At 37.7% G+C, this 8,328-nt stretch overlaps 2 pseudogenes; one reads left to right on the top strand and one right to left on the bottom strand.

The window, feature by feature from the left end:
• The first annotated feature begins 4,229 nt into the window (after nt 1–4,229).
• LOC100756012 lies at nt 4,230–5,591 on the top strand (annotated as a pseudogene).
• A 1,372-nt stretch (nt 5,592–6,963) lies between these two features.
• LOC100756298 lies at nt 6,964–7,725 on the bottom strand (annotated as a pseudogene).
• Between the last annotated feature and the right edge of the window lie 603 nt (nt 7,726–8,328).

Raw genomic sequence — 8,328 nt, 5'->3', positions numbered from 1 at the left:
TTCTATGTCTTTAGTTTTATCGAAGCACTTTTTCTATAGCATGAAATAATAGACCAGTGTAAGCCACTGTCCATTATATCCTCAAATGCAAGTGTCCTAAACTTACATTTAAACAGACTGTCTACATTTAAAAAGAAAAGATATTTATTTGTATCTCAAGAAAAACAAGGCAAAAAGTAAAAACAAAAGCAAAAATCAAACACACAAAAAAACATTACCAGAGATATGCACAGATTGAAAATCATAGGAGAGAAAGCAAACCTACCAAACAAATGTTAAAAACAAAACTTAATGTAAGTATTCTTGCATCTAATAAAGGAAACATCAAACTAGAAGACATAAATAAAGCCAGTATATATAAAGTTACAACTCATCAATAGAAATAGACTCCACAGGGAAGAACACACCAATCAGATATCCAATACCAGATGATTTGTCCTGAAAATGTATATATCTTGGAGTGCTTTATGTTTAGGAATATTTATGAATATATATCATGTTCATGTAACAGTGATCAGTGATAAAAGAATTTGAGAAACAGCAAGGAGACATACATGGGAAGGTTTGTCTGAAGGAAAAGGAAAGGGAAATGATAAATTATAATACCAAAAAACTAAAAGGAATAATTATAAAAATATCCTCTTAAAATATTTTATTTTATAATAATTATAATGCATGCAAGCATTAATGTATATAGGTTATTTTATTCATAAAATCTTTATTGATCACATTTTGGTTGCATTAGAGACTCCTGAGGAGAAAAATGAGTTCATCTTTGTATAGGCTTTGTAATTGTGGCTACAATATAAAATATCAATGCCATTATTCATTTTGTGTTATGTTTTACAAATAATTTAATAGTGAACTTATTGTGTCTATGCAAAAAACACTCTTAGTCACCAAGAAATATTAACACTGGTGCAGAAATGACTCAATATATGTTCTTATGTAAAATATAAACTCAAAAATTGCTAGGCTGGGATCAGTTCCAAAACAAGTTCCATGCCAGTTTACAGATTGAGACTTTGTTTCAAATGGCCAGAATAAAGATGTACAAAATAGAAACATTATTACTGAAGCAAATGTTTGGAGGAAGTTCTTTTTCTTTTCAAAGGGTTAAAAAAATTAAATAGAATACTGAAAAAGCTGAAAATCTATCATGATTGTATTTATTTCAAAATTTCTATTATTTACTGTGATATTTAGCAATAGTTCCCTTAAGTTAACATTATTTGAGATTTCATACTTCTGTTTCAAACATAGAGAGAGAACACAAGCATATGAAAACATTCTGAATCAATGATGGAAAAGTTTTTCCTTTTAAAAATGAGGTAGTCTGTAAAAGGGTGATATAGGAAACTCAAATTGGTCATTCATTTGAAAAGCTGGAACTATTATTCATTCTCACAGCCCTATATTTCCATGATATAGATTGATTAATTAATTAATGTTGCATATGCATGGGTACACATGCATGCTGTGTGAATATACCACTATGGAGGTACAAGTTGACCTCAGGTATATTCCTTAAGCATTCTCTACTTTATTTATTGAGCCATGATCTCATGACACCTGCCAATTATTCATAGTCTAGCTAGCTAGATTGTTCCAGGCATGCGTTGTTTCTGCCTCCTAATTGTTGGAATTGTAGGTTGCTACCTAGCCTGAGTGGCTTTTACATGAGTTCTGGGATCTGAACTCCAGTGATTGTACACTTGGGCCAAAAGTGCTTTTGCCAGTGAGATATCTCCCCATCCATGATATAGGCAAATTTAAACTTGAGCCCCTCTGATAAATTTCTAATTTCCCAAATGGACTTACCTTTGAAATTTTATATCTAAATGCCACTGAACCAAAGTCTTCTAGACTTCAAATCACTCATTATCTTTGTCTTTTGTTCTTATTTTCTTTCTAAATTTTGGTGGTTTATTTAGGAAACATCACTATATGTAGTTCATGTTGGGTTTTAACTCATGATCTATCCATCTCAGACTCTTGAGGCTGCATCTTGACTACAGTTCTGTCACAATTACTGGAGCAATAATTTATTTTTAACTGTCTGTTCTAATCTATTTTCTGTTGATGTGATAAACATAATGGTCAAAAGCAACTTGGGCAGGAAGGGTTTATTCCATTTTATAATAGCAGCCTATTATCAAGGCAAGAATCTGGATTCAGGAGCTAAAGCAGAGATGGATTGATGGGGAATGTACTGTGTATGTTTATCTTATTGATTGTTAAATAAAATACTGTTTGGCCAATGAGACAGCAAGTAGACGGGACTAGGAGTCAAAGAGGATTCTGGGAAATGTAGTAGAGAAGTGATGATCCAGGCAGGAAGTGACATAGCAAGGAGACTCATATTTAAGTGAAGGAGAAACAGGAAGGCCCCCTCTTTTCCCCTTCCTCCTCTAGTAGCAGGATGTGAGCCACTGGCAAGGAGGGATGCCAATAAGGCGTCTGATAAGATAAGTCTTATAAAATATATAGATTTATGATAATTAAGACTGAGCTAACAGATGAGAATGCTAGTCATTGGCCAAGCAGCTTTAAACATAATACAAGTTTCTGTGTATTCATTTGGGCCTAACTCGGGCTGGCGGCTGGCGTAAAGCACACACGTGTAGGTGGGGCTCAGGCGACATTTGGCAGAAAGATTTATCGTAACAATGGATTGATACTTCTGGCTTGTTTTCAGGCTCACATTTAGCTACCTTTATTATACAGCCTATAGCCCCACCTAACTAGGTATTAACACTGCCTACTGAGGGATAGGCCTTTTCTACATTAATTAGTAATCAAGAAAATGCCCAATAAATTCATCCATAGATTAATCTGATGGAGGCAATTCCTCAGTTGAAATTCCTGCTTCCGAGGAGTCTAGGCTTGTGTCAAATTGTCAAAAACTAATTATGAAACTGTCCCTCTGGCCCACCATCTTCCTTGCCACATGGCTATTTCTAGACACAGAAATTATAGCATCTCATAGTCTCCAGTGCCATTTTATGTGTTTTTATACTTTTAATTATTTATTTACTCCCTCACCCTTCTCCCTCTCCCTTCCTCCTCCTTCTCTCTCTCTCTCTCTCTCTCTCTCTCTCTCTCTCTCTCTGTGTGTGTGTGTGTGTGTGTTGTGTGTGTGTGTATGTGTGTGTGTGTGTGTGTGCGCGCACGCATATGCCATGAACCACATGTAGAGGGCAGAATCCAACTGCCACTGACCATATGTAGAGGGTAGAAGACAACTTTCAGGCATCTGCTCTCTCCTTCTACCTCGGGTTTGGGATATTGAACTCAGGTCACCAGATGCTTGGCAAGCGCTGTTAACCACTGAGACATCGGTATCCTCTCTCATCTGTTTCTGGAACATAAGATAATTTTTTAAAAATATTCTTTCTAATATACTTCACAAAATTTTTAAAAGTTCTTACTTTTTAATACAGGGTCTTATGTTGTAGCTTAGACTGGTCTGACACCCACTAGGGTGCCCAGATTGGCTTCAAACTCAAGTCTTCCTGCCTCTGCCTCCACATGTTGAGATTACAGGTAAACCATAGCAGCTCACACTCACTCTCCCACTTATATACTTGATTCACAGAAGCAAATGTGTAAACTAAATGATATACAATTTCAGTTACAAAATTATTTACTTTTACAATTAAAATGATTTTTTTAATAAATAAGAGAGACGGGAATCGGAATTTCTACCACAGGCACAATTAAATACAGGAGGAGCTGGGATGAACATTTGCATTAGCAACATTGCCAGGACCAGCTGCAGCCCTCCTTCTTACTCTATCAAACACATCCCCCAGAGCATTGTTATGTAGACTAGAAATGGAAATAGGGATGGTATCATTGATCATAAATAAAACATCCATGATTTTCTTCTTTGTGGTTTTGGCATGAGCTCTACAACCCCAGAGGAGCTCATAGATTGGGGGATGGCTAGGCACCCAGTTGTACTCCAGGTAATTTGGCTAAAACAGATCTTTGGTGATGAACTTCCTGTATCTTTCCCAAGATTAAGTGGTAGATCACATAATATGTCCTGATATAGCAGGATACAGATGGCAGAAGGATCCATACTTTGGGATATAGAGTAAGATTATTCTGACTCATAAAACAAACTAAATAAAAACTAAATCATGCTATGACTTAAGGCTTTTTTTTCTCTTTTAAAGGACTCCAACAGGATTCCAATGAATACTCAGAACTGAAACCTCATTCATAAATAAGTTAACTGTTGTTTAAAACCCTACTATTTGAAGAATTTTATTTATCATTACCCTCTTCAAACCTGCAATATAGATCCATTGATCATCCCTATTTGGACAGCTTGTGGGGAAAGAATTGTGAAACACTTCGCAGTCACAGAAGTTCAGGTTGCTACTTCTTAAAAATAGAACAGTGAAGGGTGACTTGGATAGTTGTGGTCACTGCTGAAAGAGGAAAGATGGCACTTGATGTGCCAGAGCAGATGGAATTTGAAGAGGGGAAGACAGTGTAGTCCACCAGTATTATCTGTTCCAGATTGAAGAACTCCACTTGATTGTAAAAAATAACAACACAGAGGGATGATCTAACCCAGTTGTTTGCCTACTGCAGGAGGAGCTATAGCTGCTGCAGGAACAGGGCTTCTATGTTGGATAAGTAGTGTGGGCCATGAATAAGAGAATAGTGTTTATCAAGGTCCATCTTGAGGGCAAATTCATTGTTGATATGGACAAGAACATCAACATTACTGATGTGACTGCCCAATTGCCAAGTTGCTCTAAGGAATAACAGGTACACTCAGCATAAAATCCAACCAAACAAGTTGTACCATCTGGTGTCACTAATGATGGTGGAAAAGTGCCAGAGTCCACTTATGAGATGATTGGTGGTCTGGACAAGCAGATCAAAGAGATCAAAAAAGTGAACAAGCTGCCTGTGAAGCATCCTGAGCTCTTTGAAGCACTGGGCATTGCACAACCAAAGGGAATGCTTCTGTGTGGAGTCCTAGGCTCTGGGAAAATGTTGTTGGCCCACAGTGTGGCTCATCATATGGACTGTACCTTTATTTGTGTCTCTGACTCTGAACTAGGACAGAAATTCATCAGAGAAGGGGCAAGAATGGTCACTGGTTCCTCATGGTCAGAGGGAGGCTGTGGAGGGAACAGTGAAGTTCAGCTCACAAAGTTGGAACTGCTCAAAACTACTTGGATGGCTTCAAGGCCACTAAGAATATCAAGGTTATCATGGCTACTGCTAGGATTAACAGTAGTCCTCCTGGACTCTGCCCACCATTGTCCTGGGAGGATCAGCTAACAAATTGAATTCCAAGCTCCCAATGAGATACCTGGATGGACATTTTGAAAATCTACTGTGAGAAAATGAACTTGACCAGGGGGATCAACCAGAAAAACAAATGACAAATTGATGCCTGGAAGATACAGGAACTGGAGTGAATGGTGTGTGCACAGACAGAAGCTAGAATGTATATTCTGTGAGAATTGCATATCCACCTTACTCAGGAGGACTTTGCAATGGCAGTAGCTAAGGTCATACAAAAGGACAGTGAGAAAAAGATATCCATCAAAAAGTTATGAAAGTGAGGGTATGTTCTTTGTGTGAAACCCTCAAATAATGGTCTTTGGGAATCAACAAACACAAACAAAATACAGTGGAATCAAGCAGATGGAGATAGTGAGAACCCCGGTTATTGAAAGGCTGGCCTTTTATCATCATATATACAGCTCTATCGTCTCATGATATAAATACATTTAAAGTTTAAATTGCTGTATTTGAAAGTTTAAATTTGGGAATGTCCAGTTTCCTAAATGGGCTGGCCTTAGAACATTTTAAATTCAGTCGTTTCTCCACTAGAATTAAATGTCTGTGCCAATATTCCTGACAGTTATTTCTTTTCAATTGTCTCTCTTGTCTATGATATCTTACCATCATCTTTGTTATATAACATCTCTTAGAAACAAAATTCACAGCACTCTTAAACAGCATTGATATTGCTAAAGAAACACCTATTGCAATGCCATCTTCTCCTTATTCTTTTGTAGATAGCAAAACAAAAGTGATTGTTTCCTGATTTGATTCATCTATGTACCATTTAAGGCATGCTCCAACTGTCACACATTAAAACCCTAACCATTAGGAAAAAGTCAGATTCCTTTGTCACCCCAATCCATAAATGACAGTTAGTTACGTTTTCAGTCAGGTGGGATGGGGAGAATCATGAGGACACGAAACAGGAATGAAGCAGGCAGTTTAGGGTTGAGACCTTGATTCATATCCTTAGTAATAAGCTGAAAAGGTCTCTTTGGTCTTCTCTTGGCTGGAGGACAAAACGACAGAACTTTTTGAGGCCTCTGATTCCTAGTCATTTTCTTAAATAACTTGAGGATCACATCTTCAGAGGGGAGAATATAACACTTGGGGCTTTACTCTTTCATTAATGCTGTTTGTCTCCCATTTGACTGACCTCCATACTGCTTTAACTCAAACAGCAATGTTTTTTTCTTCTCTTTCTGTGTTCTATCTTACTCCATCAGGCAGCTGCCAAGACTGAAAGCTTGCTTATATCAGAGTATTTCTTTTAAATTCTAATAAAATTGAGAACTATTTTTACTTTTGTTGTGTAACTAGCATATAAGTAAGTTATCAGATAATATATATATATATATAATACATCTCTGGTATCATCTCTTTTCTCGAATGTATAGTATCCCCATCTCATAGAATATTTTACATTTGATACTTGTTTGAATTTCAAGCTATTTTTATGATGCTGTACCTTAAGGGGTAGATTCTTAGATTCTCTTTGTATAAGTCATGCTGGTAGAGAACCTAACTATCTTAGGCTTAAGTAAAAGGAAACTAAAGTCTCTAGCCCTTGCATGAATGGGTATTCTTAATTTATAATTACACACGTTATCATTATGGCTCCTTTCTTTCCAAGGAAAAATCCTAGAAAATAAAACTAAACCTGTTCCAGTTTTGTGCTGACTCTTCTCTCAAAGATTCTTCATATTGTATCAAGAACTTACTAGGTTCAGTGTCACTGCCTTTAGCCATAAATTCTAGGACTTTCATCTTGTTAGTTTCAGTGTAAGCTTTTGAATCCCAAAGGAACTCATAGTGTGGAGGATCACTATTAGGTATCTGGCAGTACTCCAGGTACTTCAGTTTCACCAAATCTTAAGTGACAAGCTTCCATGGCTCTCTATAGATGAAATGCTCCCTCCCTGGGTACACTTGCATCATAGTCAGGAATTTCCAGACCTCTTCCTCAGCAATAGAGTTTCCCTTCAAGAAAATTATAGCCAGGAGATTCATAAGAAGACTAGATTTTGGTAAAGCCCTCCCACCACAAACCCTTCCTTTGTTTGGGAGTTCTACCTTGGCAGGGCTGACATTCTGAGTGAAGCAAGTTTCCCTCACCATAGCAGTAATCACCCTGGTCAAATTCTATATCATCATCACAAATAGTTATGGGTGAAGGTACACAGGAAGGCCACTCAATATTACAACTTGATTCAGAGGCAGGTAACTTTTCATGAATCTATCAAGCACAAAAGAGGAAGAGCATAGAAGCTTTTCTTCTACTGCTGCACTATCCAGTGCTTCCTTCTGATCCTGAGATTCATCTTTTGCATGACTGCATTTCTCATAATTGCAATTCTTATTCTTCATGCAGCTGTGATACTTATTCTTTTTACCCCTAGGCATAATGATTGCAGTCAGAGGGAGCAGGTAGGAGCATAGGTAAGACTACAAGGGATGGGTGTCTAACAGATGACAGATAGGATGTGTAGACATTCAGCATGCAAATTCTACCATAGCTTTAAGGAAAATCTCATTTTCAGTTTTCTGTGGTGGACCTTAATAAGTCCTGTTATCCTTATCAACCTGATTTGTGCAAAAACCTGAAAAAATAATAGGAATTAGCCTGCTGCCTGTAGTCACTGCCTCACTCATCAGCTGCTGATGGAATGTGGGAACCATTTACCCTTCTGTTGTAGACATGACAAATCTCATTAGGTACCAAGACAAGAAAAAGAATGGGGCTCTTCAATTTGGCACTCACATTTAGAACTCTGGTACTAGCTCAGGAGAAAGGATTTGTCTGTCTTAGACTCTCAGGGTCTGGTTTAGCCAGAACTTTCTCAGGGTCACTACATGAGCACATAGATATTGAGGACACATGCACTCTCATTTTAATTGTGAGCATGTTATGCTAAGTATTTCCACCAAAGCCAACCAAGCCCTGCTGCCACGTGGGTGCTTTCTGCCAGGCCACCCGAGTTCTGCCAGCCACCACAATAAGGTCCC

Source organism: Cricetulus griseus, chromosome X (assembly GCF_003668045.3).
Source record: "Cricetulus griseus strain 17A/GY chromosome X, alternate assembly CriGri-PICRH-1.0, whole genome shotgun sequence".
Taxonomy (NCBI): domain Eukaryota; kingdom Metazoa; phylum Chordata; class Mammalia; order Rodentia; family Cricetidae; genus Cricetulus; species Cricetulus griseus.
The sequence above is the reverse complement of the archived record's forward strand: the minus strand, read 5'-3'. Positions and strand labels throughout refer to the sequence as shown.